The sequence below is a fragment of the Rana temporaria genome, chromosome 3, assembly GCF_905171775.1.
Source record: "Rana temporaria chromosome 3, aRanTem1.1, whole genome shotgun sequence".
NCBI classification, from domain to species: domain Eukaryota; kingdom Metazoa; phylum Chordata; class Amphibia; order Anura; family Ranidae; genus Rana; species Rana temporaria.
Window position 1 is genome coordinate 420,914,858 of NC_053491.1, and position 18,733 is coordinate 420,933,590.

General features: G+C 48.3%; 1 protein-coding gene across 1 annotated transcript in view; it reads left to right on the forward strand.

The window, feature by feature from the left end:
* The window catches only part of PIWIL2 (piwi like RNA-mediated gene silencing 2), a 426,915-nt gene that overhangs the window by 2,703 nt on the left and 405,479 nt on the right, over window positions 1–18,733 (forward strand). The window lies entirely within an intron of this gene.

The window sequence follows — 18,733 nt, forward strand, 5'->3', positions numbered from 1 at the left end:
CGCCCTAAAGCAGTTGTACTGCTACAGGGTGCCACCTGTGTGCTGGATCATGTGTATATATACACGTGATCCGACTCTTCCGGGTAGGGTGCACGCATTGGAGCCGCTGCCGCTGTGATTACACATAGCGGAAGACGATCGGCGGGTTTACAGTACTCAATGTCCTCTGGCACCCGCCAATCGTTGGGCAGGGATGAAATTTGTGTTCCTGCAAATTAGGGAATAAATTCCATCTCTTCCCCTTAGTAAAATCGTCTCACACAGTACACACAAACCGCCAACCACGACAAAATGGCCACCAATGGGATGTAAATAGACTGAAAAAAATGGCGGCGAAACGTCGCAATGTGGATGAGAAGGCCACAAGGGGGCCTCCCAAGGCAAAGCACAACCCACAGCCAAAATGGGCCCAGACACCCCACAGTCCCCCGGTGGGAAAGGAGCCCCCCCACAGGTCCACCCTGGTAAGCAGTGGTAGCCAGCAGAGGGAAAAATGACAGAGAGCAGGGAAAAGGGAGCATAGGAGGACCTTCTAACCCCAGGAATTCCCAGCCATACTGACCCGCCGAGGCAGGAAGGACTGTACTTACCCGTCCGGCTGGTGCATTCCTGACAGGCATACAACCGCGTTGGAGTAGCTGTTGGCCACTGTGAGTGAGACAACTCCATAGCCCAGTCATGTGTGGACACTGAAGCAAAAAGCCCACCGGCCACCCCAGGAGTCATGGGGTATGTTGTGGCAGACCCAGCCCTTAGCAATTGTGTGCTCACGCTCTCTGGCCGAACTGAGGCGACTGCAAGGATCTATATATCCAGCCTGTCACCCAGCCGGCAGTTGATAGAAGAATCTTAAATAAAGAAAATTAAAAATAAAAATTTCTTCAGCTCACTGGGCCCAAAGGGAGCCACGTCCTTCTCCTTGGCTAGGCAGAAAAAAACTGAGGCTGCATGCTGCAGGGAGGAGGGTTATGTCCGGAGGGACCACCCCCTGGGGGGTGTTGTTTAACTCTGTTAAAGTAACATGTATTTAAAATGTTCTGCCTAGTCCTCTCCTATGAACAGGAACATAACCCACTTGTCAAGACTTGAGAAGGCTGTGTCCGTCCATGAACGATAAGAGATTTTTTTTTACTTACCAGAAATAGCGGTTGCTATGCAGATGTTTTTAATCTGCCTCTTCCTAGTCTGCGGCAGGTCTTATTCATCGTCCTCCTCGCGTTGTCTTCTGGTCAATGGGGTGCGCTGCCTTCTGGGAACTGTGTGTATGCCAAAAAGCAGCCGGCCCATTCACAAAGCGCCGTGCGACTCCTGCCTGCGTAGTAGGAAACGGGGAGTGAAGCCGCAAGGCCTTAGTGAGGATGGCGGCGTGGGGACCTGCCACAATCGAGGGATCGGCCTGGGGGGGGGGGGGGCGACTTCACAGGCGCCTAGGACAGGTAAGTGTCCTTATTAAAAGACAGCAGCAACACCCCCATTTCAGCTTGCATATCGCACTGCGAACTGACAGTTCAGACATGAATAGGAACGCATGGGTGTGAACACCCATGCGATCCAATTCTGGTGCGGACCAAAAAAAGGGTCCTGTGCGTGCTTGATCCGAATGCCATGCAATATCAGCCATACTATCTATATGACGCATCACATATCTTCTTTTACCTCACAGCTTTACCTCAGTTGTTCCTCACAGCAAGCGCTGTATACTAAAGGCGGGCAGCGGCGCTGAGCAGTCTCTTGCTGGGTTGGTGAGTCCCCTGGGTAACCCCCCCAGTCAGCGCAGGTCCCTGAGAGCTGTCTGTGGTTATGGAGTCAGTATCTGGCCCTTTTTTCCCCAAACATGCCTGAGGTGGCAGCTGGTGCCCCTGCAGTTCCCATGGACACTTTGTCGGCGGTCCTAGAAACATTTTTTGCCAGGGTGGAAGCGACGTGCGGGCGTAAAGGGGGGTACAAAGCGCCCCCGCCATCTCCTGGGGAATGCTCTGACTCAGACCCGGGCCTGGCTGCGGCACAGGACCCCGATTCTAGGTTGTCAGAGGATGTGGACCAGGACCTTCCTTGTGAGGAAGACTCCTCCCTTGGGTCGGTACAGGACATGGCACTTGTCAGTGCGCTTATCAGTGCTGTAAGGGACTCCATTAAGCTGGATGGTGCAGTTGAGGCATCCACTTGAGGGTTCAGTCTTTTTTTGGGTCCCACAAGTCGGACTGCTCTGTGAAGGTTTTTCTTTGTGTCTTTTTTTGACATGTTCATTGATAAGGAATGGGAAAAGCCGCAGAAGTCCTTTGTGGTTCCTCAGCGCCTAGTGGTCCGCTACCCTTTTGAGGACAGCCTGTTGAAAAAATAGGCTTCTCCTCCAGTAGTTGACCCCCCGGTTGCCCAGTTAAATAAGGTGACCACTCTCCCTATAAAAGGGAACCATGCCTACAAGGACCATATCGATAGGAGGTCTGAGGCGCTGACCCGCTCCATGTTTACCATGTTGGGGTCTGTATTGCGGCCTATTGTGGCTGCTACCTTGGTGTCTCAGACACTCACTGAATGGGCAAAGGTTTTGCACCAGACTGTGGAGGAGTACCAGCTCCCTCCCAAATGTATTAGACTGGCCGACCAGTTGGTCCAGGGCCTTGTATATGTCTGTGATGCTACATTGGATACAGCCCCCTTGATATCCAGAGCCTCTTTTTCGGCGGTGGTTTTACGCCGCCTGATTTGGCTGAAATGCTGGTCTGCTGACCAAGCATCAAAAAAAGCCCTAGCAGATTTACCCTTCAAAGGTGGGAGGCTTTTTGGTACCTCGCTGGATGACATTATTAAAGATGTCACTGGAGGCAAGAACTCTCTCCTCCCTCAGTCCTCCAAAGGGAAGGAGCCGCGCCGTAAGCCAGGTCCTTCGTTTCCCACTCAGAAGAGGTATTTTCGTCAGTCAGGGTCTGTGGGTAAACCCTCCTAGGCCTAAAAAGGCTCAACTGGGGGACAGAAACTTCCCTGGGTGCGTAAGCCGAACAAACTGGCATCCAAACCCGCCACTGCATAAAGTTTTTCCCCCCGCCCGACACATGGGGGGGGGGGGGGGCGGCTTTGCACGTTCACAGCTCGATGGACCTCCCTGCTCACCGATCAGTGGGTCTGCGAGGTGGTATCTTCGTGGTACAAGATAGTTTATTTCCTATTCACCAAACAGATTCTTTCCCTCAAGTCTCCCTCTCCTTCCAGCTCGTCGGTCTGCTCTATTGGGGCAGTTGTGTATGTGGTATCTCGCGCCAAAAATAAATTTAAATTAACTTAAATGTAAAAAAAAGCTGCTACCCAAAATAATCGGTCATTATAACAGTGAAAAGATATGGGGGGTGGGTGCGCTAATACTAGTGTTAATACATAATTGAAACTAAACAATATGCAAATATACAGTGCTAAAACACCTAAAGATACTAGATGATCTAGTAGAAAAGTCCTTCAATACTGAGCTGTGTAGTACTGGTGATTGCTCAGATTCCTGTGCCAAACAGATTATGTGACTTAGACTAGTGTGAACAAGTTCAATTAGAGCATAAACATAAGATTGACAAAATTCCTCATGAATAGTCCTCAAGATTTGAAGAAAATTGTGTGCTTCCAATCAAATAAAATAGTGTTCCACCTTCACCATTTAACCACTTGGGATCCGCCTGCCGTCAATTGACGGCTACAGTGCGGATCCCAATTTCCAAACTGCCGTCAATTGACGGCCGCCCCTTAGGGCGGTCCCCGCGCGCGCTCCAGAGCGCGCTGCGGGGAAAATCTGTGTTGGCCGTGTCCCTCGGACACAGCCAATTACAGATCGCCGCGAACGGCCAATCAGAGTGGCCGTTCGCGAGGCGATCTGTGCGGCCAATGAGAGAGGATCTCATATGTAAACATATGAGATCATCTCTCATTGCCGTTTTACACAGAGACAGCGGTGCTGTCTCTGGAGAGGAGACGGATCTGTGTCTCTTGTACATAGAGACACAGATCGGTCACCCCCCCCTCCCCCACAGTTAGAACACTAAGCAGGGATACATTTAACCCCTTCCTCACCCCCTAGTGTTAACCCCTTCAATGCCAGTCACATTTATACTGTAATTAGTGCATATTTATAGCACTGATCGCAGTATAAATGTGAATGGCGCCAAAAATGTGTCCGATGTGTCCGCCATAACGTCGCAGTCCCATTAAAAATCGCAGATCGCCGCCATTTCTATTAAAAAAAAATAATTAAAAAAAAATAATTCTGTCCCCTATTTTGTAAGCGCTATAACTTTTGCGCAAACCAGTCGCTTATTGCGATTTTTTTTTTTTTTTTTTACCAAAAATATGTAGAAGAATACGTATCGGCCTAAACTGAGAAAAAAAATTTTTTTTTTTTTTTAAATTGGGATATTTATTATAGCAAGAAGTAAAAAATATTGTATTTTTTTCAAAATTGTCTCACTTTTTTGTTTATAGCGCAAAAAATAAAAACCGCACAGGCGATCAAATACCACCAAAAGAAAGCTCTACTTGTGGGGAAAAAAGGACGTCAATTTTGTTTGGGAGCCACGTCGCACGACCGCGCAATTGTTAGTTATAGCGATGCAGTGCCGAAAGCTGAAATTTCACCTGGGCAGGAGGGGGGTATATGTGCCCAGTAAGCAAGTGGTTAAGCAAACACCCGATGTGAATGAATGAGATGGCTTCTTACCAGATGAAAATGCAAATTAGTTTGATACCAAAGAAGGGGACATTTAAAGCTTTTGACAGGATCACCTGTATGGTCAATGCGTCCTGGTAGTAATAGTTTTTGCAGTCTTTGTTAACCCGATATATGCATGTAAAACAGAACGGTGCCAGACATAGTGTAATTCATTTAATAAAATTTAAAAGAAGATATACAGGGGGAGCCAAGTGGCCGCCTACCGTTTAGGGTGCCTCAAACCCGGCACTGAGGCTCAATCGCGTTGGAACAAAATTGGGATCCTGGGCGCTGTATGCCGCTCTCGTGTCCCGAGCGTGCGTTCCACCTCAGCAGTGATAGGAACCAGCGGTGCAGGAAGTGACAAATTTGCGTGCGTGGTTAGGTACCGCCCCGACGTACGTTTAGTTGTGAATGTCCTCAGCTCAGTATTGAAGGACTTTTCTACTAGATCATCTAGTATCTTTAGGTGTTTTAGCACTGTATATTTGCATATTGTTTAGTTTCTATTGGGGCAGTGCAAGACTTGCTATGTTGCAGGGTAATTTTACCCGTTCCGCAGGACGAGAGGTTTCAGGGATTTTATTCAAATCTGTTTGTCACCCCGAAGAAGGAAGGGGTCCGTCCAATCTTGGATCTCAAGACCCTGAACGCCTTTGTGAGAGTACGGAAGTTCTGCATGTAATCCATTCGCTCGGTGGTGGCTGCGCTCCATCCGGGGGACTTTCTGGCGTCCTTGGATATCAAGGATGCATACTTGCATGTCCCAATTTGCGCAAGTCACCAGAGGTTTCTGCGCTTTGGGATAGGGGAAGACCACTATCAGTTTGTGGCCCTTCCTTTTGGCCTGGCGTCGGCACCAAGAGTTTTCACCAAGGTGCTCGCACCGATCCTAGCTTTGCTGAAACGGCAAGGCATTGCCATCGTGAGCTACTTAGACAACCTTCTTCTGAGAGCAGCTTCTGACTCAGAATTAGAGGTGGATGTGTCTATAGCCAGCCAGACCCTCCGAGAATTGGGTGGGTGTTAAACATCCAGAAGTCAATCCTGGTACCGACTCAGCATTTGGAGTACCTAGGGTTGATTCTGGACTCCTCGGAGGCGAGAGTCTTTCTTTCCCTGGAAAAATTGCAGACTCTTCAGTCTGCGGTGAAGCTGTTAGCATCCCGCAAATGGTTGTCTTTGTTTTTTGCCAACAAGTCCTGGGTCTCTGATGGTAGCCTCCTTCGAGGCAATACCGTATGCCCAGTTCCACACTTGAGTATTACAGGAGATCCTGTCCAAATGGAACAAATCTCCATTGTCTCTGGATCGTCCGATTTGGGTAAACCACCTAGTCAGAGTTTCTCTGAATTGGTGGCTGAGATCCCTGGCTCTTCGGTCCAGGAAGTCGTTTCTTCCCTTCTAGTGGACGGTGATTACGACGGGCGCCAGCCTCACGGGTTGGGGGGGTCCAGTGGGCCCAGGGTCGATGGACTCTAGTCTATGAGAATCCCGTCTGCCGATCAATGTCCTGGAACTTCGGGAGATCAGGCTATGCCTCTCCTCGTGGTCGAGGAGGTTGCAAGGTCACCCAATCAGGATCCAGTCGGACAATGCCACGATGGTGGCTTATGTCAACCATCAGGGGGGAACACGCTCGGCTGCAGCTTCTGAGGTCGCTCAAATCCTGCGGTGGGCTAAAAGAAGCGTGCCGTCTACATTCCGGGTAGGGGTGCAACGGATCAAAAAACTCACGGATCTGATTGATCCCCGGGATCAGGAGTCACGGATCGGATAATTTTCGGATCAGCAAAAAAAAAAAAATTTATTTATGAAAAAAAGTCGGATTCAAGTCTGGGCTCTAGCTGGGCCAATGGCTCTATATGGTAATGTCCACTATTGCCCCCCACTCGTTACTGTAATGTCCACCATTGTCCCCCACTCGTCATCACCATCACTGTTCCAGTCCAACATTGCCCCCACACTAGTAAACACTGTAATAATAGCCAGTTTAACATTGCCCCCACTAGTAATCACTGAAATATAATAGCCAGTCCAACATCCAACTCACTGTACTTGCACTGTAATGTCCACAATTGTCCCCCACTCGTCATCACCATCACTGTTTCAGACCACTCCAACATTGCCCCCACACTAGTAAAGAACACTGAGTCCCCGTCCTTCACAGCGGCACTCACTTTTCCCCTTCAAGCTCTGTGATTGGTTGGGGTGGAGCAAGATGGCCGCCGCTCCGGAGCTAGGCCGAAGCCGGGGACTTTTCTACGGCCAAGGCTTCGGAGCGCTCCGCGGATCGCGTGGTGTGCCGATCCGAACGGGGTGACCTGTTCGGATCACGGATCGGTGACGATCCATTGCACCCCTAATTCCGGGCGTAGAAAACAGGCAGGCAGACTACCTGAGTCGCCAGATGCTGGATTAGGGAGAATGGTCATTGCATCCGGAGGTGTTTCAACTCCTTTGCAGGAGGTGGGGCACATCGGACATGGATCTCCTGGCCTCTCACCTGAACCGCAAAGTGTCGAGGTTCGTGGCCAGGTCTAGAGATCCCTGGGCAGACGCGTCACAGTCGCCCTGTGGGGTCAGTATCAGCTAATTTATGCCTTTCCTCCATGGAAGTTGCTTCCCCGGCTGCTCCGCATAGTGGAGGCCGAAGGGCTACCAATGATTCTAATCGCTCCTGATTGGCCCCGGCGTCCTTGGTACGCCGATCTCGTATGCCTGGTGGCGGATACACCCTGGCGGCTGCCAATGCAGGAGGACCTTCTGTCTCAAGGTCCCATACTTCATCCTGGTTTAAAGTCGCTGGCTTTAACGGCATGGCTCTTCTTCCAGGAAGATCTACCATCGCACCTGGAAGGCCTACATCTTTGTGTGAAGAGATGGGTTGGCGTCCACAGGCGTATTCGGTTTCTAGGGTCCTGCTGTTTTTACAGCGTGGAGTGGATCAGAAACTTGCCTTAAGCACCATTAAGGGACAGATTTCAGCCTTGGCTTTGTTCTTTCAGTGGCCTTTGGCGGCCCATTCTCTGGCGGGTACCTTTGTGCAGGGGGTTCGTCATATACTTCCCCCTCTTAAACCACCTCTTTCTCCATCGGATTTGAATCTGGTGCTCTCGGTTCTTCAGGACCCTCTTTGAAAACAAGAGATTCCTGTCTTGACGCTATCTCAGAAGGTGGCCTTTTTGGTGGCCATTACTTCTGTCAGATGTGTTTCTGAGTTGGCGGCCTTGTCTTGCAGGTCACCATACTTGGTCCTCCATAAGAATAAGGCGGTGTTGCGCCCGCAACCTTCCTTTCTTCCGAAGATGGTTTCGGCCTTTCTCCTTAACGAGGAAATTGTACTTCCATCCTTGTGTCCTCGGTCGGCGCATCCTAAGGAGGTTGCGCTACATACTTTGGACGTGGTACGCGCTTTGCGGGTGTACCTGTCTGCTACGGCTCAGTTTTGGAGGTCTGACTTAATTTTTGTGTCGGTATCTGGTCCACAAAAGGGCCTGGCGGTTTCGTCGGCCACCATCTCTTGGTGGATCAGGCAGACCGTCATACAGGCTTATGCTCTTAAGGGGCGGGCGCCCCCCTTTCCGGTCACGACACATTCGACCAGGGCAATTGGTGCTTCCTGGACTTTCCGACATCAAGCGTCTGTCTCACAGGTATGCAAGGTGGCGAGTTGGTCGTCCGTTCCCACTTTTTCCAAATTTTACAAGGTTGATGTGAGTGCATCTTCTGATGCTTCCTTCGACCACAAGGTTTTGCAGACGGCTGTTTAAAGTTGCACCTCCTCCGTTGAGGAGCTTTGCTTGTTTGGGGTGAAGTTGTTTGTTTTTACTGATACTGTTCCCACCCCTCGTTTTTTGACACTGCTTGGGGATGTTTTATTGATTTTAATTTTTTTATATATATTTTTTTTGATCCTGAGATCTACTATCAACTGCCGGCTGGTGTGACAGGCTGGATAAAATAGATCGCTGTAGTCTCCCCAATCCGGCCATCGAGCATGAGCAGACCTTTAGCTACGCGCAGGGTCTGCCACGACATACCCCATTGCTCCAGGGGTGGCCAGTGAGCTATATGCTCCGGAGCTCACATATGACCAGGCTACTATTGTCCGTGTCACAGTGGGCCATGGCCGACAGCCACCATACTGCTCGGTGGTGGGTCTGTCAGGAACGAATCCAGCAGTGCCCGCAGGACGGGTAAGTACAGTTCCTCCTGTCCTGGCAGGATGGAGCAGTTGGGCATTCATGGGGTGATAGATTTGGAGGTCTCTTGTCCTTATTCCTCTCTCCCTTTCCGTCCTCCCCATGCATTGCTGGGTCTGCTGTTTCCTGGGGGGGCTCCGGGTCCTGACTGGGGGCTGCGTGCTCTGTGGGGTCCGCTTTTGGTGGGGTGGTCTACTATTTGGGGGGCCTCCTCGGAGGCCCTGCATTTGTGCGGCCTTTCCTTTGCCCAAGTATCGCGCCGGCGCCATTTTGCTAATACAGCTGGCGGCCATTTTCTTTTAGCTTGCGCTCTTTTTCATGAGGCGAGCGGTGGCCATCTTGTTGTAGGTCTAGTACTAGTTTTGGCCTCTAGCGCTGAATATGGTCATTCTGAACAGTGCGAACGACACAGATCACATTAGACAGGCACACACTGTGCAGGGAAATAGAGCAGACCGCAGCACTGAGCAGTGCACGCGTCAGGGCGGTGAGTTCCTCTGGGATATATCCCTCGGTCGGTAGCAGCAGGGAGGGTGGGCTTTTTAGTGTACCTTGACTTAGTCCCTGTGTGGCTGTCAGGTGAGCAAGGTCAGCATGGCGTTAGAGGCTGGCGCTTCTTCCCCAAAAATTCCTGTGATGGCAACTGGTGCCCCAGCACTTGCGGTACCTGTGGACGCTTTGTCGGCGGTCCTGGAGTGCTGGATGTGTGGGCGTAAGGGGGGTAAAAAGCGCCCTCACCATCTTCTGTGGAAAGCTCTGATTCAGACTCAGGCCTGGCTGTGGCACAGGGCCCCTGTTCTGATGTGTCGGAGAATGCGGACCAGTGCCCTTTGGTTAGTGACGAAGACTCCGTGTCCGGGTCAGCGCAAGAGAAGGCGCTTGTTGGAGCACTTATCACTGCAGTGCAGGAAACTCTCAAATTGGAGGATGTGGCTGGGGCGTCTACTGAGGTGTCGGTCCGTTTTTGGGTCCCGCAAGTCGACCCGCACTGCTAAGGTGTTTCCTTATGTGACTTATTTTGATAAGTTTATAGACAAGGAATGGGAACGACCGCAGAGGACCTTTGAGGTCCCAAAACGTATGGCCGTCCGTTGCCCATTTTTTCAAAAGGCATTCCTCAAAAGGGTATCTGCCCCGGTTGTAGACCCCCCCCCCCCGGTGTCCAGGTTGAACAGGTTCACCACAATTCCAGTAGAGGCGACCCCTGCATTCAAGGACCCTACTGACAGGAGGTCCGAAGCGGTGGCCCGATCCATGTTCACCATGCTGGGGTCAGCATTGTAACCAGTATTGGCTGCTGCCCTTGTGTCACAGACTCTTACTGAGTGGGCAAAATTGTTGCCTCGTGAGTTGGAGAAGCAACGGGCTTCCCCGATCTGTGTGGAATTGGCCGAACAGTTAGTACCCGGCCTTAACTTTGTCTGCGATGCAGCCTTGGCTACAGTTCCCTTGCTTTCCAGAGCCTCAGTATCTGCTGTGGTACTACGTCGCCTGATTTAGCTAATATGCTGGTCCGCCGACAAGATTTCCAAGAAGGCTCTGGAGGACTTGCCCTTCCAGGGAAAGAGGCTATTTGGAGCCTCGCTGGATGACATTATTAAGAATGCCACTGGGGGTAAGAGCACACTGCTCCTACAAACCAGAAAAGGTAAGGAGCCACACCGTAGGCCAGGGCCCTCCTTTTCTGTTCAGAAGCGTTTTTTTCGTCAGTCTGAGCCCGCAGGTAAGCGTTCCCAGGCTGACAAGGGACCAGCTGAAGGACAAAAGTGTCCCTTGATTCGCAAGCGAACAAATCTACGACGGCATAAAGGTTTGCCCCCGACCGTCTCTTGGGCTCGATGGACCTCCCTGCTTTCTGACCAGTGGGTTTGCGAAGTCATTTCATCAGGGTACAAGATAGTTTCTTTCTTGTCCACTCAAACCTTCATCTTCTTCCGGCTCAACGCCCTGTTGGGGGCAGTGCAGGACCTGCTGAGGCGCAGGGTAATAGTTCCTGTGCCACTGCCGGAAAGGTTTCAGGGATTCTACTCCAATCTGTTTGTAGTCCCAAAAAAGGACGGGGTCCGTCCAATACTGGATCTCAAGGCCCTCAACACCTTTGTGAGGGTACGAAAGTTCAGGATGGAATCAGTTCGCTTGGTGGTCGCTGCACTCCGTCCGAGGGATTTTCTGGCATCCTTGGACATCAAGGACGCATACTTGCATGTACCCATATATTCCAGGCATCAGAGGTTTCTGCACTTTGCAGTCAGGGAAAAACAACTACCAGTTTGTGGCTCTCCCGTTTGTCCTGGCATCGGCACCAAGCGTTTTCACAAAGGTGTTCGCTCCGATTCTGGCCTTGCTGAGACAGTGAGCAATTGCTATCGTGGGCTACTTGGACAACCTCCTGCTCAGAGCCGATTCGGGCTCGGAATTAGAGGAGGATGTGGCGATCGCCAGTCAGTCTCTTCAAGTGTTGGGTTGGGTATTGAACCTACAGAAATCAGTGTTGGTGCTGACTCAGCGCCTGGAGTACCTGGGCCTAATTCTGGACTCCTCCGAGGCGAGAGTTTACCTCCCCTTGGAAAAGTTGCAGACTCTTCATTCAGCAGTGAAGCAGTTGGTATCCCGCAGGTGGTCGACACTACGCTTCTGCATGCGAGTCCTGGGTCTCGTGGTGGCCACCTTCGAGGCGGTACCGTATGCTCAATTCCAAACTCGTGTCTTGCAGAAGGAAATCCTGTCCTAATGGGACAAGTCTCCGTTGTCCCTGGATTGTCAAATCCGGGTGAGTCAGCTAGTCAGGGCTTCCCTGGTATGGTGGCTGAGATCTCTGACCCTTCAGTCCAGGAAGCCGTTCCTTTGTTTTCAGACGGTGATCACAACGGACGCCAGCCTTACCGGCTGAGGGGTGTCTGGGGTGTTCAGGCGACGCAGGGTCAATGGACGCAAGAGGAATCCTGTCTGCCGATCAATGTGTTGGAACTCCGGGCGATCAGACTGTGCCTCTCCACATGATAAGCTATGAATAAGCACTAAAGTTTGTTTTGAAACGCGTCAGTTTTTTACCCCGTTTGCTGTGGCATGCTTTTTGTGTGTTTTTTTTTTTTTTTATTTAAAATAAAAGCAATTTATTTTTGGAGTGCGGCTGTCCAGAACGTTTTTCCTTCATTGTGCCTCTCCACATGGTCACTGAGGCTTTAGGGACGTCCGGTCAGGATCCAGTCGGACAACACCACAGCGGTGGCGTATGTCAACCATCAAGGAGGAACAAGAAGCTTGGCTGCAGCATTGGAGGTCTCTCACATCCTGAAGTGGGCAGAGAGGCGCGTGCCGGCTCTATCGGCTGTGTACATTCCGGGCGTAGAAAACTGGCAGGCAGATTACCCAAGTCATCAGATGCTGGACCAAGGGGAATGGTCACTACATCCGTTTTTTTTTCTCCTTTGCCTAAGATGGGGCACGCCGGATGTGGATCTCCTGGCTTCTTGACTCAATCGGAAGGTACTGAGGTTTGTGGCCAGGTCCAAAGATCCCTGGGCGGACGCATTGGTGGCTCCGTGGGGGCATTATCGGCAGATTTTTGCCTTTCTCCCGATAAAACTTCTCCCCACGTCTGCTTCGCAAAGTAGATACTCTAGGGGGGCGGATTCCGGTGTTTCTGATTGCCCCAGATTGTCCTTGGCGCCTCTGGTACACCGACATAGTACGAATGGTGGCGACTGCCGATTCGAGAGGACCTTCTGTCGCAAGGCCCTATACTTCATCCTGCTTTACAGTCGCTGGCTTTAACGGCGTGGCTGTTGAAAGTCAGGTGCTAAGGGACCCAGGTCTCCTCCGGATTCTGTAATCTCCACTATGATGAGGGCGCGGAAGTCATATTCTCAGAAGATCTATCATCGCACATGAAGGGCCTACATCTCTGTGAGGAAATGGGGTGGCGTCCGTATTTGATTTCCAGGGTTCTGTTTTTGCAGCGGGGAGTGGATCAGAAACTTGCCTCAAAGGGGTTGTAAAGGTTTGTCTTTTATTTTTTAAATAGGTTCCTTTAAGCTAGTGCATTGTTGGTTCACTTACTTTTTTGTTTGATTTCCCTTCTAAATGTTTTTTTTCTTTGTTTGAATTTCTCACTTCCTGTTTCTCCTCAGTAAGCTTTCCACCATCATCCGAGCGGTGGAAAGTCATTTAGAACAGCTTACTGAAGACCTTATCGAGGAGGAACAGGAAGTGAGAAATTCAGACAAAGAAAAAAAACATTTAGATGGGAAATCAAAGGAAAAGGTATGTGAACCAACAATGCACTAGCTTAAAGTAACCTATTTAGAAAATAAAAAACAAACCTTTACAACCCCTTTAAGCACCATTAAGGGGCAGATATCAGCCATGGCTGTCTTTTGCCTTGGCTGTCTTTTTTTTTTTTTTTTTTCAGCGTCCCTTGGCGGCTCATTCATTGGTGACTACGTTTGTGCAGGGGGTTCGACATGTGGCCCCTCCGGTTCGACCACCGCTGCATGGGATTTGAATCTGTTGCTCTCGGTACTTCAGAAACCGCCAGTTGAAGACATTAGGGAGATCCCCCTATTGTCACTCGCTCAGAATGTAACCTTTCTGGTGGCTATAACATCTTCCAGGAGGGTTTCTAAGTTGGCGGCCTTGTCTTGCAAATCTCCCTACCCTACCTCCCAGCCTTCGTTTCTTCCTAAGGTTTGTAGTGACATCATATATAGTGTTATCCGGTTAGATAATTGATATTTAGGAGTTCGTATAATGACTATAAATTATGTTCCGCAACAACACACCAGGCTCTCCAGAGTGCATTTATTTGACTTCCAATACAGAATAAAGTCCAAATTCCACAGATGATACAAATCCAACAGAGTAATTCAAAGTCCCATTTGACTAGATCAGTTCTAGACCTGTGCCATATTCAGAGAATATACAGAGAATATTCTGAGTAACAAGATTGACCTCCAGAATTATATTCCCTATCCACTGAATAGCTGAGCAATTTGATTGGCCGTCTTTGATCTACATCCGGTCTTTCAGAGTGACAGATAATGACCCCAGCCGGAGACTGCTTCAATCATCACATATTCCTAATTTTGCATTCTTGCATACTAGCAAGCTTCCTCTTACATGTGTAATTAGATTACAGATACAAAGGTGCCCTGAGCACATCGGTCATTATCTCGGCCCATCTCATATGCGTAGTAAATCTTGTTTGGCCCCTAACTCCTTTTGATATGTGTAATATGTGACCTGAGTACAGGTTTAATGTGTAAAATAGACACATCCTGTCTCTTTGCCTATTGACAATCGTCTTTTGATGTGTAAAATAGACTTATCCTGGACCTTTGCATATTGACAATCGACAAGCCTCTTTTGATGTGTAACATGTAATTTTTTTAACAGGTACCAAATATCAACTGAAATCTGGCCTGGTCAATTTTGGACTTGTACATAACAATACTTTATATATATATATATATATAAATATCCCACATAAATCGGCCAACATATTACAACAAGGTTGTTTTGGATTTTCATCTAAATGAGGACATTATGCCATCCTTGTGTCCTCGGCTGTCGCATCCTAAAGAGGTTGCTTTGCATTCCTACGTTTCACGGTTTGTGTTAACTGGTCCAAAGAAGGGCATGGCAGTCTCGTCGGCCACCATTTCTCGGTGGATTAGACCGATCGTGATCCAGGCTTATGCTTTAAAGGGGTGGGCGCCTCCCTTTCCTGTCACGGCACATTCGACCAGGGAAATTGGGGCCTCCTGAGCTTTCTGACATCAAGCGTCGGTTTCTCAGGTGTGTAAGGCGGTGACCTGGTCGTCCGTTCACACTTTCACAAAATTTTACAAGGTTGATGTGGGTGCATCTGCGGATGTTTCCTTCGACCGCAAGGTTTTACAGGCGGCTGTTTAAGGTTGCAACTCCTCCGTTGAGGAGCTCTGGCTGTTTGGGTGGAGTTTTTTGCTTGTTGTTCCCACCCCTCCTTTTTTTTTTTTTTTTTTTTACACTGCTTGGTGACGTCCCTAAGGTCAAGATTTAAAGTGCCTGTACCTGTGCCTGTCAATGAACGAAAGAGAAAATAGGATTTTTGTACTCGCCATAAAATCCTTTTCTCTGAAGTTCATTGGCGGACACGGCACCCACCCCTCCTTTTCTGTTTGTACTGCTTTTTGATGAACTGAGCTGCTGGATGAAGTGTGAGGGGTTATAGACAGTAGGACCGCCCCCTGGGCAGTTTTGCTGTTTTTACATGTTCTGCCTAGTACTCTCTTGAAGGTGGCGATATAACCCTAAGGTCAAGATTTTAAGTGCTGCATCTATCAATGAACTTCAGAGAAAAGGGATTTTAATGCATGCCAATATTCTGTTTGCTTTGTTAGTAGCAGCTTGGCATTGCATTCCATTGGTGAGCCTATCATCTACTTTTTACTAGGACCCCAAGGTCCTGTTTGCATCCTAGATTCCCCCAGAGGTCCCCCCCCCAGTGTATAGATTGCATTCATATTTTTGCCCCCCAAATGCATTATTTTAAATTTTTCTTCTTTGAACCTCATTTGCCATGTAGTTTCCCACCCCATTAATTTGTTCAGATCTTTTTACAAGGTTTCCACATCCTGAAGAGAAGTTACTGCCCTGCTTAGCTTGGTATTGTCCATAAATACAGAGAATGAACTGTTAAGCCCATCCTCCAGGTCGTTTCTGAATAAATTAAACAGGATTGGTCCCAGCACAGAACCCTGGGGGAGACCCCACCCACCCAGGGCTGTGGAGTCGGAGTCGAGGAGTCGGAGGAAAATTTTGGGTACCTGGAGTCGGCAAACAATGCACCGACTCCGACTCCTACTAAATTTAGATTGTAATAAAAAAAAAAAAAAGCAAGTTTAAATGTCCCAATTCACAAAAGGTTATAATTAATGACTTCTCTACTGTAAGAATAAAGACCAATGCATGCAGTGCCTCACGTAACCGCAAAACGAACACGTTAAGTGACCGTGAAGAAGCATGCTTTTCATGTGCTTCACTATATGGCACGCAACGCACAATTAGGAGCTGCAATACTTATACTTTCCATAGTGTTGTGTTCTGCTTTTACAGGGAACGCATGTTAGAGAACCAGTAAGTGTCCAAATAAAAAAATTCCAACAGGAGTTTTATAAAGCACTAAAAGAAGTTGAAAAGTATGATCGCTCATCAAAACTTACTGTTGAAGAAGCCATCCTTGTTTATCCAGAGATCGTTAGTGATGTGGCCAGAATAGTTACTGCAATGCCACCCACCCAAGTCGGTGTCGAAAGATTATTTTCAGCCCTAAAAATAATAAAGTCTGACTTAAGAGCCTCTATGAAAGAGGATCTGGCAGAGGCAATTCTCTTCCTTAGAACTCTACATTGAATTGATTTGCATTTGCTAAGCCTATAACTACATCCATTCTCCCTTTTGAAGCGGTAAAGTCTTCCTGTCCCCTTGCTGCTAAGACCCCCAAAACATAATTGTAACGGTCACCACCGTTTACGACCTTCCATCAACTACGACAGCTTATCGGCACTCCACAATCAGGCAAACGAACACGACCCATAAGAATTCCCCCCAGACACACAGCTCTGTGTTCTGGTTTCAAATGCAAGACAACTTTAATGGCTAGCTCTCAAGTTTATATACAGTTTAAGCATGAAAGGAACAATCACTCTCCACCCACACATCACACCCTGGGGGGGCTTCAATACACCTTCAGATGGCTAATTGCTAAACATTCCAGACATCTCGGTGCCGGGCTATAATTATCATGATCTAATCACTCCACCTGAGAAGTCACATTCCTTCATTAACAAAATTCAAACAAAACACCATCACACAATGCATTCCCCTCAAACCATATCTTTAGACAGACGTTCTGTCTCCGCATACAGCTTGACAAGTTCCATTCCACACACAAAACAGTATTTAGCATACATAATTAGAGATCCTGGACCAGACTCAATTAGCATGTCAACAGTCTACACAGAGAGATGAGTCACAGAATAAACCAACACTTTGCAATCTCCTGCAATATGAGCCATCGGTAATGTCCCCTGTCCTGTAATTTAGGATATAATTTCTCAGTCACCCTATGGCCCTATCGGACATAAGGTGACCCTAGACATAAGGCCCCGTACACACGACAGAGGAACTCGACGTGCTTGGCACGTCGAGTTCCTTGTCGATTTTTGGGATGAAGCTGCCGAGGAGCTCGGCGGGCCGCCTTCTCCCATAGAACAACGCGGACAACGAGAAAATAGAGAACATGTTCTCTATTTTCTCGTTGAGTTCCTCGGCGGCTCCATCGAGCCAAAACTGTACAGACGACAGAGTTTCTCGGCAGAATCCGGGTTTTGACCGAGTTTCTCGGTGAATTCTGCCGAGAAACTCTGTCGTGTGTACGAGGCCTAAGAGTTATTAATGACGCTGGCACAGGAGTACCCCTCATCCTTCCAAAGTCTCTGTTTGTCCCGGGTCATTCCGTTACAATAATGTTTCCACCTCTATTTGACGATGGGGATGGTGTTCTTTGGGTCATAGGCAACATTCCTCCTCCTCCTCCAAACACGTTGAGTTGATGCCAAAGAGCTAGATTTTGGTCTCATCTGATCAAACTTTCACCCAGTGCTCCTCTGAATCATTTAAATGTTCATAAGCAAACTTCAGATGGGCCTGTAGATGTGTTTTCTTAAACAGGGAGACCTTTCAGGCTCTGCAGGATTTTAGTCCTTCACAGCATAGTGTGTTACCCAGGGCTGTGGAGTCGGAGTCGAGGAGTCGGAGTCGGGGGAAATTTTGGGTACCTGGAGTCGGCAAACAATGCACCGACTCCGACTCCTACTAAATTTAGATTGGAATTTAAAAAAAAAAAGCAAGTTTAAATGTCCCAATTCACAAAAAGTTATAATTAATGACTTCTCTACTGTAAGAATAAAGACCAATGCATGCAGTGCCTCACGTAACCGCAAAACAAACACGTTAAGTGACCGTGAAGAAGCATGCTTTTCATGTGCTTCACTATATGGCACGCAACGCACAATTAGGAGCTGCAATACTTATACTTTCCATAGTGTTGTGTTCTGCTTTTACAGGGAACGCAGCGTCCATGTGTAACCTAGCCTCTCACTGATAAGGGATTAAATAAATATGTTTTTTGCAGGACTAGAGAGTGAGACACTTGTATAAGTGAGGGGAATGGAGGGCCAATAGTTCAAGACTTGAGTGACCCATGACTAAGTCAAGTGACTATTGACGTAACGCGTGGGGGAGGAGTTACGAGCGGGACGGATCTAGGATTCGATCTAGGATTCGAATGAGGAGAGGAAACATCATATGAGCTGAGCGGCTTAATGAAGGATCGGTGTATTGTTGCTATATGCGGCTTTTAATCGGTGGATTCGTGAGTGTGCCATTGCTAGAGACCATCTATCCTCTTTGTATTGTTTAACACTCAGCTGCGCTATGAGAGTTTCTCTCTTTTGTTTTCCATGAGCTGTGGTTAATGTGGAAGAGGCGTTTCTACTTGTGAAGCAGGAGCAGGTTGATTGAGATCACATCACACCTTCCTTTAATCATCACACTGATCTGGGTGTTGTTTCATTGAAAACCACTGGTGTATATTTATGCAATTGGACTTTATTTGTATCTTTTTGTCTATTAATTTGACACTTGATAGTTTCTTTTAAATCACTTATCAGCACGATTTGCATTTTCTAAGTTAATATTCAGCGCAAATTAATTTATATATACATTGCACTATTTTGTTTGACCTACATCACTTTTTTGCTGCGTTTATTATTTGGTAATTTTGTTAATGCTCTATAAT